Here is a 15,976-nt window from a genome sequence, read left to right as displayed (position 1 = left end):
ACTTCTAATAACCCCCTGAATGTGCTTTCTATTTGCAAATTCATGTTCCATTTCATATTCTTCTAAATTCCCTTCTATAGCTTTGATTTGAAAGCATATAATATGTTTGATGTTATATTATGTCTGATTTTCTAATGTTTCTTATTCTTTGAAGAGAAAACATATCTTCTTTGTTAATTGAGTTAAAAAGAGTGAGGTCTCCCTAATCTTATTTGTAAATGGTCTTTAGTTTTGCATGTGGAATAATGTTTGCACATAATAAAAAAAAACCATAACTACTATCCATTAGGCCTTTATAGGTACAAAGATGTAGCTCATAAATGAACTTAATTCTCATAATAACCCTATGAGTCAGATACTATTGTTATCATTCTCATTGCATAGATAAGGACACTGAGGCTTAGAAAGGTTAAGTAATATCCCCATGTTTAAAGTGGTCATAAGCTCAAAATAAGATTTTAACCCAGGCCATCTGACTCCAAAGTCTTAGCTTTTAGCTGCTGTGTTACATTGTCTCCTATGATAGGCAATTATTGCATATTTATCAGACAGAAGAAAATTGCTTCAAATTTAAAGTGCTGAAACCAAAACTATGCCTGGTCCGTTGGTTTATAGATGTATTTGATATAAAAATTCAATTTAAGAAAAAAAAAACTGGAGCTTAAATGAATAGGGGGAATTCAGATACTGTGTATCAGAATCAATAGAGAGTGTATACATTGCAGCTTAGGAATTGGTAAAATGAACTTCTAACCTAATGTAATAGAAAAAAATCTTTCAGTCATAGTATCACATCGAGATTCTCCAGATTTCCGCAGATGTCAATAGCTCTAACAAAGCATGAAAAATCAACATCCCATACCCACATCTCCTGAAAAAAGAAAAGATTGTTATCATTTGCATTTATTTTTGTTCTGTATGTAAAGTGCTTCTCATCCTTATGAGAAGCAGATGCGCAAAAGTGATTCTGAGTGTCCCTCCTCCAATTATATCACTCTTGTTTCCCCCTGAGTTTCCCTTGCCCCTATTCAAAACCTGGTCTCAGAAGTCGGAAGAATTTATTTTATGTCTGGCAGTGTGGCTCTGACAAAGTGATCGGGAGCACAAATGGAAAGTATGACAAACCTGAGAGTCCCAGTGAAAGAAGTAAAGACTGGAAATCCGTCTATTCTCACCTTGCATTTGGGGGGCCTTTTGGCTCACTCTGGGTTGTTCTGTCTCCCTTTTTCCTTCAGTACAGGTTAAACAGCATCTCAGAGTCTTTCTCCAGCTCCAGAGCAGACATCCTTCACACAGCACTGCCAACGAGCGAGCTGGGCATGAGGGAGAAAAGGAAAGAAGCATTCGATGTGTTTCCCACTTGTATGGTTAGAATGACCCGGGATTAGTGCCCAGCCGCTTAGCTCTGCTTTTCTATGTGCTTGTGGAAAGATCTAGATTCAGGAAAATTATAGTTCAACCCTAGCTTGAGTACTTGCTATTTTCACAGCATGAGAGAGTCACTTTGAAAAGGTTGTTACAAACCTCACATTCGTAGAGATATCTAAAGGTAGCCAGCTGTTGGGAATGGTCCATTATTGATAGCACACGGTTGGTTATGATGGTTTATGTTGATACCTTCCAAGTTCTCAAAAGATGCAATTCTGTTAATTTTCTAAGAATAGATTTACTCACCAGTGACTCTAGAGAGCAAAATTACTCTTTTCATAAGAAAAATCATATATATATATATATATAATTACATAGTATAAATATATATGTATGTATATGTGCATATGTGTATGTATGTATGTATGTCTATATACATCCCCATGTATTGAGTAAAGGAGCATAATGCAATAAAGATGAAATCTCAACTTTGTTTCTGCTGCTCATTGGTCACGTAACTTTTGGGCACACGATACCTACCGTCAACACTCTCCTCTTTTTAGACAAATTAAATCACACAGTTTTGAGTTCTTTAGCAGTGCTGCTGTTCTTAATTTCTAAATCAGGAATTACTTACACTTGCACATTATAGGAAAACGGTGCAATCTGTCCCCTGCCTGTAATTTATGTCAGGGACTTTGCTTTAAACGTCTTTATTTGCTGATTTTCACAATCATAATTTAAGCTTAGAGCTTGATTTCCAATGCTTTTTATTATACTTTCATACGAAAAGTTAACTCCATGTTATTTCGCCTTTTCAATTAGTCAGTTCTGCAGTTTGTTCACATGTTATTCCCTCTGGAAGAATTGTTTCCATTATCAATGAGGCTTTACGGGCAGCCCACAAATCATTATGAGGTTTGGCACAAACTTTTAGGTTAATGAGATAAATCTGATTTCCCTCGGTCTTCTTGTACCTAAAATGTCTTTTCTGAGAGTCATATTTGTGAAAATGATTTGGCTCAGAAAATCTGTTTAAAAACATGAAGGTAACACGTCCCTTAGGTGACGATGATTAGGAATATAGGGATCATGCAATTAAGTTTAATTGGATTAAGTAGAGCAGACTGACTTTCATAATTAATTTAGCTTCATGATTGGTCTGTGGGGGGACTATCCCAGATGAAAATGATGATTGTGGTGAAAGAGCATGAAATGCTTCAAGATATAAACCAACAGGTGTCAACCAGAAAAAAGGGATTTAGCAAGGGCATAGGATTTAAGATCAATATACAGACATATATAAAGACATCCCTATATACCAGCAATGAACAACTAGAAGTTGACATTTTAAAAATCTTGTAGTGTTTACATTAGCACCAAAAACTGAAAAACTTAAGCCTGAATCTAAATATGTATATTTACAGGACATACGTAAGGAAAATTGCAGAACTCTGATGAAAGAAATCAAAGAACTAAATCAACAAAGAGATATTTTGTGTTCATGGACTGGAAGACTCAATATTCCTAATGTGGCAATGCTTCTCGAGTTGATCTATAGATGCAACGCAATCCCGAAATCAAAATCAATTTGTGGATATCAACAAATTGGTTCTAAAGTTTTACGAAGAGGCAAAAGGACCCAGAATAGTCACCACAATATTGAAGAAGAAGGAGCAAGCTAGAGGCCTGACACTAGCCCACTTCAAGACTCAATATAAAGCTACAGTAACTAAGGCAGCATGGAAAAGAATATATAGATCAATGGAACAGAATAGACATACCAGAAATATAGTCAACTGATTTTCAAAAAAAGTACCAAAGACAACCCAATGGAGAAGAGATTGTCTTTTCGACAAATGGTGCTGGAACAGCGGGATATCCACATGCAAAAAAAGAACAAAATAAATCTAGACAAGGATGTTACAATTTTCACAAAAATTAACTCACAGTGAGTCATAGGGTTAAATGTAAAATGCAATATTATAATACTTTTAGAGAATAGCATAGTAGAGAATCTAGGTGACCATGGATTAGGCAATGACTTTTTAGGTACAACACCAAAAGCACAATCTGTACAGGAAAAAAAAAAAGTGAGACATAATTAAAATTAAAACCTTCTGCTCTGCTAAAAGCACTTTTAAGGAAACTTAAAAACAAACCACAGACTAGAGGAAATATTTGCAAAACCGTATTTGATAAAGGACTAGTATCCAAAATATGCCAAGGACTCTTGAAGCGAAGCAATAAGCAAACAAACAATGCACTTGAAAAATGGGCAAACTTCTGTACAGAAACCTCCCCAAAGAAGACACACAGATGGCAAGTAAGCATATAAAAAGATCCTCACCTCGATTTATCAGTAGAGACGCATAAAATAACAATGAGATACCACCACACAACTATTATAATGCAAAAAATCAAGTAAACTGATAATACCAAATGCTGGTAAAGATGTGGAGCAACATAAGCTCTCACAGCTTGCTTGTGGGAATGCAAAATGCCACTTTGGAAAGTAGTTTTGAAGTTTTATACAAGGCCAAGGGTAGTCTTACCTTATAATCCAGCAATCATGTTGTTAATATTAGCTAATCATATTGAAACCGTATGCACGCAAAATGTTTCTAGCATATTAGTGTTTATAGAAGTTTAATAATTTCCCCAAAGTGAAAGCCCCCAAGATGCCTTTCTATAGGTGATTGGATAAACAAACTGTGGTGCATTCATGCAATAGACTATTGTTCAGTAATCCAAAAAAGGAAAGAGAGATATATCAAGCCATGAAAAAGCATACAGGAACTTAAAGGTGTATTGCTAAGTGAAAGAAGTAATCCAGTCTAAAAAAGGCTACCATGATGATATTATTCCAATCATATGGCATTTTGGAAAAGGCAAAACTATAGGCAATAAGAATATCATGGTTCTAAGTTGTTTGAGGGGAAGAGAAGGAGAATGACTAGGTGATACGCCAGGAATTTTTAGGCAAGTGAAACGATTCTGTTTCAAACTGTAATGACTTGGCAAATCCCACAGAAACTTGATATCATAAAATCAAACTTTAATACATGCAAGTTAAAAAGAAATCATTTAGGAGGTCAGGAATCCCAGGAAAGAATGAACTATTGCAAGAGAGTTAAATGCCTTGAGAATATACAAAACCACCTCACTGAAGGGGGTGGGGAACAACGTGGGATCTAAATAACTGGGAACATGAATGGAGGCTGTAAGATAAAAGGCGAAAGAGACTGCACATCACCATCGTAGTCTAGTTGATATAACTGTTTCCGAAGGGTAAATGGATTAACAATTCTGATACTGCTATATGGGTATATCAGAAGTAAACAATTAAGGAAATGAATGACAAATGGCAGAAGCTTTGGTGTGAAAGGTGACAGATCAAGGAGGAGTACGCTAGAATAATCCATGTGATGATGGAATAAAGCTGGGGACTTCAGTAAGAACTTGTGTGTAATTTGATGTAGATACAAATGCAGTAACATTGATAGTTGTGAGTATATACACAGGTTAGAAGGCAAACATATACTGCTTTGGTCTGTCGTCTCTGAGGGCCTAAGAAATAACACCCCAGTAGCAAAGAGGATGCGTAGCACTCAGATCTTTGTACCTAAAACCGTTCTCCAACAAAAGGAACCACGACCCCTTTGAGAAATAGCTGATTCTAGAATTGGGGCGGGAAATCGACAAGATCAGCTTGAAGCATCTTATAGAGTCTGGAACATCTTTGTAGCACCACAAATAAAGGAGCTCTAAGCAAGCAAACAAAAACAACGGTGGCCACGATGGGGGTAAGTCAAAAGGGCACATGAGCCAACTAAAAGAGCTTTGTTATGAGTTGAATTGTACCTCCCTCAGATTTACACGTTGAAGTCCCAACTCCCACTACCTCAAAACGTAGCCTTATTTGGAAATAGAATTACTGAAGTTGTAGTTAGTTAAGGTGAGGTCATACTGGAGTGGGGTGGGATCCTAATCCAATATGGGTGTTGTCTTTGCAAAAAGGGAAATTTGGATAGCTCTGAGGGAGCAAACACATGTTGCCTTAAAGATCAGATAAGCTGGTTTGGTTTAGCTGGCATCATGGCCAGACCAAAGAAGATACATTTCTTTTCACCGATAATTCATACTTCCTCAGAGGATTTGGTCTGTTCACCAGGAACATGCCTGTTGTGTAGAGTTTCAACCCAGCCAGGTCAAAGTGGATGCCTTCCATCCTTATTTGCCTTCTTCACTTGCCGGGATCTTCCACTGAATCAGCTGTGGCCAAAAATGCGTGTTTTGTTTTGGATAATTAGCAATCCGAAGCCTGGAAATTTTTGCAGGGAAGAAAGCTTATGAACCACTTTCTTAAGGTCTCTTGAGGATTTAGAGACTCTTCCTCAAGTCCAATCAGCGCTGTTCAAGTCAAGGGAAGACAGATATAGTCATTTTCCCACCTAGTCAAAACTCTTCTTGGGCTAAAAATAGCATTGCTCAGTTTGGTCACGATCTTTGTTAAGTTCAACTCAACAAACATGTTTTATGGGCTCTTGTATGTTAATCAATGCTCTCGGTCCCGTGGGAGGTCAGAATCCTGCATGGGAAGCATAAGTTTTGTAAAAAAAAATGACTATTACACAAGACAGCATATGGAAATTGCCTATAAAGTAGAAACTTACTGAAAATAGGGTGTAAGTTCTCACAGGAGCATAGAAATAAAAGGTCTTTATATAAATTTACTGGAATTTCATGGAGTATAAGTTTTTGAGTATGAAACCTGAACTCTTCTTGTGACAAGCCCACCAGAAACTAATGTTGTTACATAATTATCTCTTGAGAATGAGTGTATGCGGCCAAGGAATCTAAAGCAGCAATTTTTCTCAGAGAATGCAAGGATGACCTCTTTTCTCACTGGTTAGGCAGGAGCTCTTTCTAGCAAGTAACGTCCTAGAACACCCTACTCATTCCTGATGGTTTCCCCTGTTTTTTGATTGTTTTTTTTGTTTGTTTTTGTTTTGTTTTGTTTTGTTTTATAATTAACCTTACCTTTGCTTTTGCTCGACATCTTAGAAAATTCTGGTGAAAACATCTTCTCTTTCTTTTTTTTTTTTTTCTTTTTAATCCTCACCACCCCCACCCCACCCCCCACCCTTTTTAATGAATGCACCGAAGAGCTATGGAAATAGTTCCAGCAAAGTTTCAGAGAATTGAATTCACCTTCTGGGCATTGAGTGACTATAAATATCATAAGGTAAAATCCAATATCATGTGCCAGTCTAAGCCAAAAATAGGTACAATTCACATACAGTTGAGAGAGAGATTATAGGTATACACAGATTATACATTGGCCTAGTGACACCAGGTATGTTAGTTTACTTATTTACTCATCTATTTATTCATTCACCAAACTTTTATTAAGCCGTTTAGAGTGTGTACCTAGCTAAGCCTACCAACGATAAATGAGAAGATGTTCTTTCACTCAAGGTATTTGATTTAGTTGGAAAAACAAAACAAAACAGAACAAAACAAAACAAAAATCAACCATTGATTACAATAAAGTGTGATAAATGTTTAAGAGAAACTTAATTGTGGCAACTCAATCTTGGACTTCCCAGCCTCCAGAACTAAATGAGAAGTGAATTGTTGTCTATGAACCACCCAGTATATGATATTTTTATGACAGCAGCCCACGTGGACTAAAATAGGTTGCTTTAGCAGATGTAGGAGGAGGCTGAGAGAGAAGTCAGAGAGATGCTCCAGTAAGGAATAATGCTTTCAATTGAGTCTTGAAAGAAAAGTCTGAGTTGTGCAGGTTGGAGGCAGGGTGTGGGCGGGGAGGCTTTGTGGGCCAAAGGCTCAGTGGTGTAAAACAGCCAGATGGAGAAAACTTGTGAGCAGTGTGGACTGGCACTCTGTCAGAGCGTTTTCACAATGAACTGAAATGATTTACATCACTATCCTGCCTGATTACCTGTCTCTCCTGACTGGGACCCTGTGCAAGGTAGTGTAGCAGGTACTGTTGGGCATGCCTCATTTCACTTCCTTAAGACCCCTCTACCATTTTGATTGATACGGCCAATGCCCACCTTCTCCTCCTTGGCTTGGGGCTTGTGCCTGCCGCCTTCTTCAGAAAATCTTCCGTGGGTGATTCAAAGTACTAACTACCTACGCAAAGTCCCAGAACTTTTCTGAAAGTAGGGCCCACTGTATTGCAAAGGATACTTTAGATCCCCCAGGGGTCAGCCTGGAGTTAGTCCATCTCTTAACAGTTCTGTGGCATAGCTCCTTCCCTTTCCAGGCTTCTGTCCCTTATACTTATAGGACTTTTTCCTAAAGGCATTCTTTCAATAAATCACTTTCATAAGTCCCTATCTCTAGCCGTGCTTCTATAGGGCATAGCTAAGACAAGTGGGGTCTGTGTCTCATTCATTTTTATGTCAAAGTACCAAGAAGTGGAGACATGTTGTAAGCACCGAAAAAGAAGTTGTCAGATGAATAGTGTGAAAATTACAGTTGGTAGTGTGCGGGCATACTTGCTAATCTGAAATCCGATGATATTTATTAAACATGTACTATGCTCTAGGCATCTAGTTAAGCCTGTTACATGTATAATCTCATTTAAACCTCAAAAGACCCCACAAGGCAGATCGAATATTATCTACATGGTACTGGTAAAGAAACCGGGGATTAGATAATTTGAATCTTTTGCCCAAGACTGCCCGGCAAGAATGATGTATACAATTCCATTCAAATTTTGTGGTGTTTTTTTTTTTTTTTGAGGGGGGGAGGATGTTAGTGGAAATCTGATCATCTGAAGTTTATTAATTGAAATTTAATTTATTTAGAAAAGAGTTCAAAAGCTATGAATGTCAAATGTATAACATTTTTATGAAGGTGCTAACCAACTATTTGAATCATTAATCTACTGTTAATCTAATTTATTAAAAATATTTAATTTACGCTGTTAGATTCATGCTAAAAAATAAATTGTCCTCTCCGCACCTCCCAAATATGGGGTAACGGCACACTGTTCACAGGCAATACCCTGAGTGTCAGGTTAGCATCTGGATTATATAAGGCATAATTGGGTTTACTCTATGCAATTAGAATTGGGATTTTTTGCTGCCGAAGCACGACGTTGCAGTTTTTGCCTGGAAATGAGTGTTAAGCATTTTGTTTGGTACTTGGAAAATCTACCTTGACAGTGCTTCATAATAGAACCAATTATCAGGTATGCTGTTACACATAGCCTTCCGGACCCCAATTTAAATAGAAACTAGTGACAATTTCTTTTGTGAAATAGTCTCCATAACACTTAAAATCAACCATAATGTGAAGACCTACAAGCTTATCAGGCCACAACAAGGGACCGACAATACTCGTTACATAAACATGTACTTTGAGGTTGAGATGATTGAATTGTCAACTAAAGAGAATGACAGATATTCACACTCTCTTCCAAAGCCAATTTTTGCTGAATTTCTTTAGTAGCTATTAGCATGGTGAAACCTGTATTCTACCTGTTTCTTTCTCTAAAAGAGAAAAATAATCCTATTGACAGAACATCAATATACTTTTACAGACTCTTAAAACACATTGTGATTTTTTTTTTCTTTACATTGACTTATGTAAGTATTCAAACAAATTGCCCGTTCTCTGGAGAAACAAGTAGAAATTCATGATGGGGTATGTTAATTAAACACAGTAATGCAATATATTACTACTTTGTCTATATTATGTGCAAGAAACATTTCCTGAAAATTGCTGAACAACTTTTATATATGATTTCTTATATACCACAAGAGAATGCAGCAGTGAGGAATAATTCTCAGATGGCTACAATCAGGCCACAGCTTAAGAATTATGTGGCGTCCTTCACTGAGATTTTGATTCAATGGATTTGAAGGAGTCGGAAACTGTATTCTCATTTTTATTTTTTAACTCTCTAGGTGATTCACATGCATAGTGATATTTGGAAACCAACAACTTAGTGCTTAATATATAAATGTATAAGTATTTTCAATTATATTATAATAATATCACATACAATACGTCATTATATCACATACTCTGAGTACTGACATACAATTATCAACATACCTGGGGCACCTGTATGGTTCAGTCAGTTGACTGTCCGACTTTGGCTCAGGTCGTGATCTCACTGTTCATGAGTTCAAGCCCCACATCGGGCTCACTGCTGTCAGCGCAGAGCCTGCTTTGGATCTTCTGTCCCCCTCTCTCTGCCCCTCCCCCACTTGCACTGTGTCAAAAATAAACATTAAAAAATTATCAATATACCTGAAAGTAATTATGAGTATATGCATAGAATATATTCTCCAACTTTGAACTTTAGGGAAACCTTTCCTGTTTTTATTTATATATTGAGCAGGTTTTGAATATTGAAGGTAGGGCCTGTTTAACAGTATCTGACGGCTGAAAACAATTCCAAAGTCTCAACATGCCTATTCTGTCATCTCAAGACAAAATTATGTTCAGGCTTCAGGTGAATTAAGTATTGATGGGAGGAAATCCCATGCTGACTATGAGATCCTGATTATTTCAGTGAGCTGAAGTGAGGTGTCTAAGGAAAGCAGAAGAAGTTTATCTTAGAGCAGTGGGCATAAAACTAGCATATGTTTCCACCTGGGAAAGCGTAAAAACATTCCAGGAGTTTCAGGGATACAAATAGTAGAGAAAAATTCAGTACTCATATTTACATCTTCGAGATACAATTTTGCCTGCAACTTATCTTTGAGGGCCTACATCATTATGCAGATTCGCATTTTTCATCTCCCCTTTAAAAATCACCTTTCTCACACTTCACAAAACAATGGAAAACCTCTAATCTACTTTTAATTTATTATAGTAGATTGTGTTGGGATGTAAAAATCTCCGAGGCAACACAGGAACAATTCACAATATTGATGTAGGTGTTGAGAAAACGAATGATTCAAACAAACATGTAAGAAATCCTTTCGCAAATAAGTTTTCAATTTCTGATTTGAACAATATTGATGGAAGATCAAATTGATTTGTCAGTGGAGACTTCATTAAAAATAATTTTTGATGATAGGTCACCATGTAACTTTTGGGTATAATACAGAGGTAGTTCAAATAATTGAATGAAAAAAATTTTTTTTCTGTTTATTAATGCGGGCAAGGTATATCATCCTTCACATCTATTAAAAAAACCTGGAAGGATCTAGTCATAGGTGATATTTCTTTACATATTTCAAAAAAAAATGAGTCTAGGTATTTGAATTCCAACTCTAGACTACTTTTAGAGTCTGTAACCGTACTGAAATATAAGGTCAAGTGAGTTAGAGTTCAAAATATCCATTTATAAGTATTTATTTCAGAATATTGGTATCTTTACAACACCCAGTTTTCCAATCCATTGTATAATAGCCTTTGATTTATCTCGGGCTAATTTAATTCTTTCAAATTATGTGTTGAGTTTTCAGATTTATTTCTATCTATGTAATAAGCTTAGGTGCCATGAAAAGAATTATTATTTTTTTAATTACGGTGATTTTTCAGAGCAGTTTAAGGCACACAGCAAAATTGAACAGAAGGTATAGAGATTTCCCATATACCTCTTTCCCTCACACATGCATAGCCTCCCAAATATCAACATCCCCCATGGGAGTGGTATGATACAGCTGATGAACCTGCGTTGACACATCATAATTGCACAAAGTCTGTAGTTTATACTACAGTTCACTTCTTAGCGTTGTATACACTATAGGTTTTAAAAAATGTATAATGATATATATACATCATTATCGTATCATATAGAGTATTTCACTGTCCTAAAAGTTCTATGGACTCTGCTTATAGATCTCTCCCTCCTCCCAAGCTCCCTGGCAGCCACTGGTCTTTTTACTGTCTCCATAGTTTTGTCTTTTCCAGAACGTCATATGTTCAAATCATACAGTAGATGGCCTTTCAGATTGGCTTCTTTCACTTAGTAACACACATTTAAGAATTCTCCATGTCTTTGCGTGGCTTGATAGCTCATTTCTTTTTAGTGCTAAATAATATCCCATTTTCTGGAGGTATCACTTTTTATCTATGCATTGAGCTACTGAGGGACATCTTATCTGATTCCAAGTCTTGGCAATTTTAAATAAAGGTATTATATATAAACATCTGCATATAGGCTACGTGTGGATGTGTAGTGAGTGAACACGTGGAGCACAATTGTTGAATTACATGTATTAATTGTACGCTTAGTTTTGTAAGAATTCACTAAACTGTCTTTCCACAGTTTGGTGATAAGTCTGTGATATCATTTTCCATTCTCACCAGAAATGAATGAGTTCCTGTTGCCCACATCCTCGCCAGCATTTGGTATTGGCCATTCTAATAAATGTGTAGTCGTATCTCACTGTTTTAATTCCTGTTTCCCTAGTAGCAGGTGATATGGAGCATCTTTTCATATATTTATTTGCCATCTTTATAGCTTCTTTGGTCAGGTGTCTACTAAAGTATTTGGCTTTTTTTTCACTGTTGATTTTTATGAGTTCTTTGCATATTTTGGATAACTGAACTTTATCAGATACATCTTTTGCAAATATTTTCCCACAGTTCATGGCTTGTCTTCTCGTTCTCTTGACATTGTCACTCACAATAAAGATTTTTCTGTTTGTTTGTTTTAGAAAGACAGTGTGAGCACGGGAGAGAGAGCAGAGGTAGAGAGAGAGAGAGAACCCCCAAGGGGGTTCCATGTTCATGGCAGAGCCCAACATGGGGCTCCATCCCAAGACCCTGGGATCATGATCTGAGCCAAAGCCAAGAATTGGATGCTCAACAGACTGAGCTACCCAGGACACCCCCATGGAGAAAAAAGTTTTAAATCTTAATGAATTTTAATGAATTTTATCAACCTTGCCTTTCATGGATTGTGCCTTTGGTGTTATATCTGAAAAGGCATCATTGTACCCAAGTTACCTGGATTTTTTCCTATCTTATCTACTAAGAGTTTTATAGGTTTGCATTTTACATTTAGGTCTGGGATCCATTTTGAGTTAATTTTTGTGAAGGGTGTAAAGTCTATGTCTAGATTAACTTTTTTTTTTTTTTTTTGCATGTGGATGTCCACTTGTCCTCACACTATTATTTGAAAATATATTTTGTATTCATTTTATTTATATTGCTCCTTTGTCAAAAATCAGCAGATTATATCTACGTGGGTCTATTTCTTGTCTTTCCTCTGTTCCATTGGTATATTTGCTTATTCTTTTACTAATATCACACATCTTGATTAATTTACTTTTATTCTTTTTTCTTAAAGTCAGGAAGTATGAATCTTCCAACTTTATTTATCTCTTTCAGTATTGTGTTAGCTATTCTGTGTCTTTTGCCTCTCTCTATAAAATTTAGAATCAGTTTGTCAATATCCACAAAACAACTTGCTGAGATTTTGATCAAGGTTTCTTTGAATTTAGAGATCAATTGGGAAAGAAGTGACATCTTGACAGTATTGTGTCTTCCTGTCCGTGAACATGGAGTATCTTTCCATTTATGTAGTTCTCCTTTGATTTTGTTCATCAGAGTTTGTCCTCATATAGGTTTTTACCTGTATGTTTGTTGGATTTATATCTGACTATCTCATTTTTTAGTGGAAATTCAAGTGGTATTATGCTTTTAATTTCAAATTCTACTTACACACTACTGGTATATGGGAAGTGATTGACTTTTGTGTATTAGCCATGTATTCTGCAATCTTATTATAATTGCACATTAGTTCTAGGAGTTTTCTGGTGATTCTTACAGATTGTTTATATAGGCAATTCTGTTGTCTGCAAACAACGAGGTTTTTTTTTTTCTTCCCAATCTTTGCGTCTTTTATTCCCTTGTCTTATCTTATTGAAATAGCTAGAATTTCCAGTACAATTTTGAAAAGGAGTGGTGAGAGGGGATGTACTTGATCTTAGTGGAAAAGCTTCACTCTCATTTAATATGATGTTAGCTGTAGGCTTTTTTGTAGATGTTTTTAATCAAGTTGAAGAAATTCCCCTCTATTCCTAGTTTACTGAAAGTTTTTAATCATGAATAAATGTTAGATTTTGTCAAATGTTTTTGTTTTTCTTCTATAAATATGTTTGTGTGATTTTTATAGCCTGTTGATGTGATAGAATACATTAATTGATTTTTGAATGTTGAAAAAGACTTGCATACCTGTGATATATCTCACGTGGTCCTAGTGCATGACTCTTTTTATATGTTGCTGGATTCAATTTTCCAGTATTTTATTAAAGATTTTATATCTCTGTTCAAGAGAGGTGTTGGTGTGTAATTTTCTTGTAATGTCTTCAATTTTGGTATCAGGGTAATGCTGGCCTCAGAGAATGCATGAAGTATTTCCCCTGGTTCTATTTTCTGAAAGAGATGATAGAGGACTGGTATTCCCCACCCCTTAAATGTGTGATAGAATTCACCAGTGAACCTATCAGGGTCTGGTACTTCCTGTTTTGGAAGGTTGTTAATTTTTTATTCAATCTCTTTAATGGATATAGGCTTATTCATATTGTCTATTTCTTCTTGTGTGAGTTTAGGTAGGTTGTGTCTTTCAATGAGTGGTTCATGTTGTTTAGGCAAATTTGTGGATGTAGAGCTATTCACAGCATTTTGTTATTATTCTTTTAATGTTCATAGGATCTGTAGTTATGTTGCCTCTTTCATTTCTGATATTAGCAATTTGTGTCCTCATTCTTTTTTCTGAATTAGTCTGGCTAGAGGCTTATAATTTTTTTTGAACAAGAAGTGTTTTGTTTTATTGGTTTACTGTATTGATTAACTTGTTTTTAATTTCATAATTTTTTTTTGCTCCGATTCTTATTATTTCTTTGCTTTTGTTTACTTAGGATTTAACTTCCTTTTCTTCTAGTAGTTTCCTAAAATGAAAGTGGATTGTTGGTTTTAGATCTTCCTTCTTTTTTTTTTAATGTTTATTTATTTATTTTGAGGGGGTGGGCAGAGCAAGAGGGAGAGAGAGAATTCCAAGCAAGCCCCACACTATCAACACAGAGACCAATGTGGGGCTTGATCTCATGAACAGTAAGATAATTACCTGAGCTGAAATCAAGAGCCAGATGCTTAACTGACTGAACCACCCACATTCCCCAGAGAGAGAGGATCTTAAGCAGGCTCAATGCTCAGTGCCTGATGTGGGGCTCAATCCCACGGCCCTGGAATCATGACCTTAGTAGAAACTGAGTCAGCCGTTCAACCAACTGAGCGAGCCAGGTGCCCCTTGCTCTTTTCTTTTTAATATATGCATTCAATGCTATTCATTGTCCTCTAAGCACTCCTTTTGAAAGATTCCCCAAATTTTGATAAGATATGTTTTTATTTTCATTGTGTTCAGTATTTTAAAATATGTTTTGAGATGTTTTACTTTGACCCATGTGTTGTTTAAAGGTGTGCTGTTTAATCTCCATGTGTTTGGGATCTTAAAGTATCTTTATATTATTTATTTCTAGTTTTATCCACTGTGATCTGAAAGCAGACATGGCATTATTTCTATTCTGTTAAATTTGTTGAAGTGTGTTATGGCCTAGAATGTGGTTTATCTTGGGAAATGGGCTATTTGATCTTGGGACAGATGTGTGTTCTGTTGTTAGATGAGGGAGTCTTTAGAAGAATTATCATTATAAAAAAAAATTAGTTACTACTGTAATTATTAGAGCTTGGAGTTGAGGCTGCTGGTTGGACAATGAACTTACAAGTGTAGGTAGTATGCTACATGATGGGCAAGTCTTGTGCTAACACTGCAAGCATCTCTAACACAGTGAGTGGAGTTTGATAGTAATTCTTGCTACAAGTTAAAAAAATTACATTACTAGTTGTTTCTGATAAGTGTATGTAAGCTTTTTATGTTATTTTTATAATAGTAATATTTTGAAATTAATTGATTAATACTATTTTTTCGTAGATACAACCATGTCATCTAAAAATAATGAGTTTTATTTCATTTTCAAAATTCTTTGAATTTATTTTCTTTACTGCCTTAATGCACTTCCTAGACTTTTCAATAAAATTTAGAATGTAGTTCTTCCAATAAATGTTCAAGCAAAAATGAACTATTGGGACTTCGTCAAGATAAAAATTTTCTGCACAGTGAAGGGAACAATCAACAAAAACTAAAAGACAACTTTGGGAATGGGAGAAGGTATTTGCAAATGACATATCTGATACAGGGTTAGTATCCAAAAATCTATAAATAACTTATAAAACTCAACACCCAAAAACCAAGTAATCCAGTTAAAAAATGGAAAGAAGACATGAATAAACATTTTCCCAAAGAAGACATACAGATGGCTAACAGACATGAAAAGATGTTCAACATCACTCATCATTAAGCAAAGACAAATCAAACCAGGAAACAACAGATATTGGCGAAGATATCGAGAAAGGGGAACCCTCTTACACTGTTGGTAGGAATGCAAACTCATGCAGCCACTTGGGAAAACAGTATATAAGTTCCTCAACACTTTAAAAATAGAACTAACCAATGGCCAGCAATTGCACTATGAGGTATTTACCCAAAAGATACAAAAATACTGTTTCAAAGGGATAGATGCACCCTGATATTTATAGCAGCATT

At 35.9% G+C, this 15,976-nt stretch overlaps 1 non-coding gene across 1 annotated transcript; it reads left to right on the top strand.

Annotated features, from left to right (window-relative positions):
* The first annotated feature begins 15,042 nt into the window (after positions 1 to 15,042).
* LOC122479284 lies at positions 15,043 to 15,195 on the top strand. Its single transcript, XR_006296329.1, has one exon. It is a non-coding gene; the product is annotated as a small nucleolar RNA SNORA62/SNORA6 family (small nucleolar RNA).
* The last annotated feature ends 781 nt before the right edge of the window (positions 15,196 to 15,976 follow it).

Source organism: Prionailurus bengalensis, chromosome B1 (assembly GCF_016509475.1).
Source record: "Prionailurus bengalensis isolate Pbe53 chromosome B1, Fcat_Pben_1.1_paternal_pri, whole genome shotgun sequence".
Taxonomy (NCBI): Eukaryota; Metazoa; Chordata; class Mammalia; order Carnivora; family Felidae; genus Prionailurus; species Prionailurus bengalensis.
This window is presented reverse-complemented; position numbering and strand designations above follow the sequence as displayed.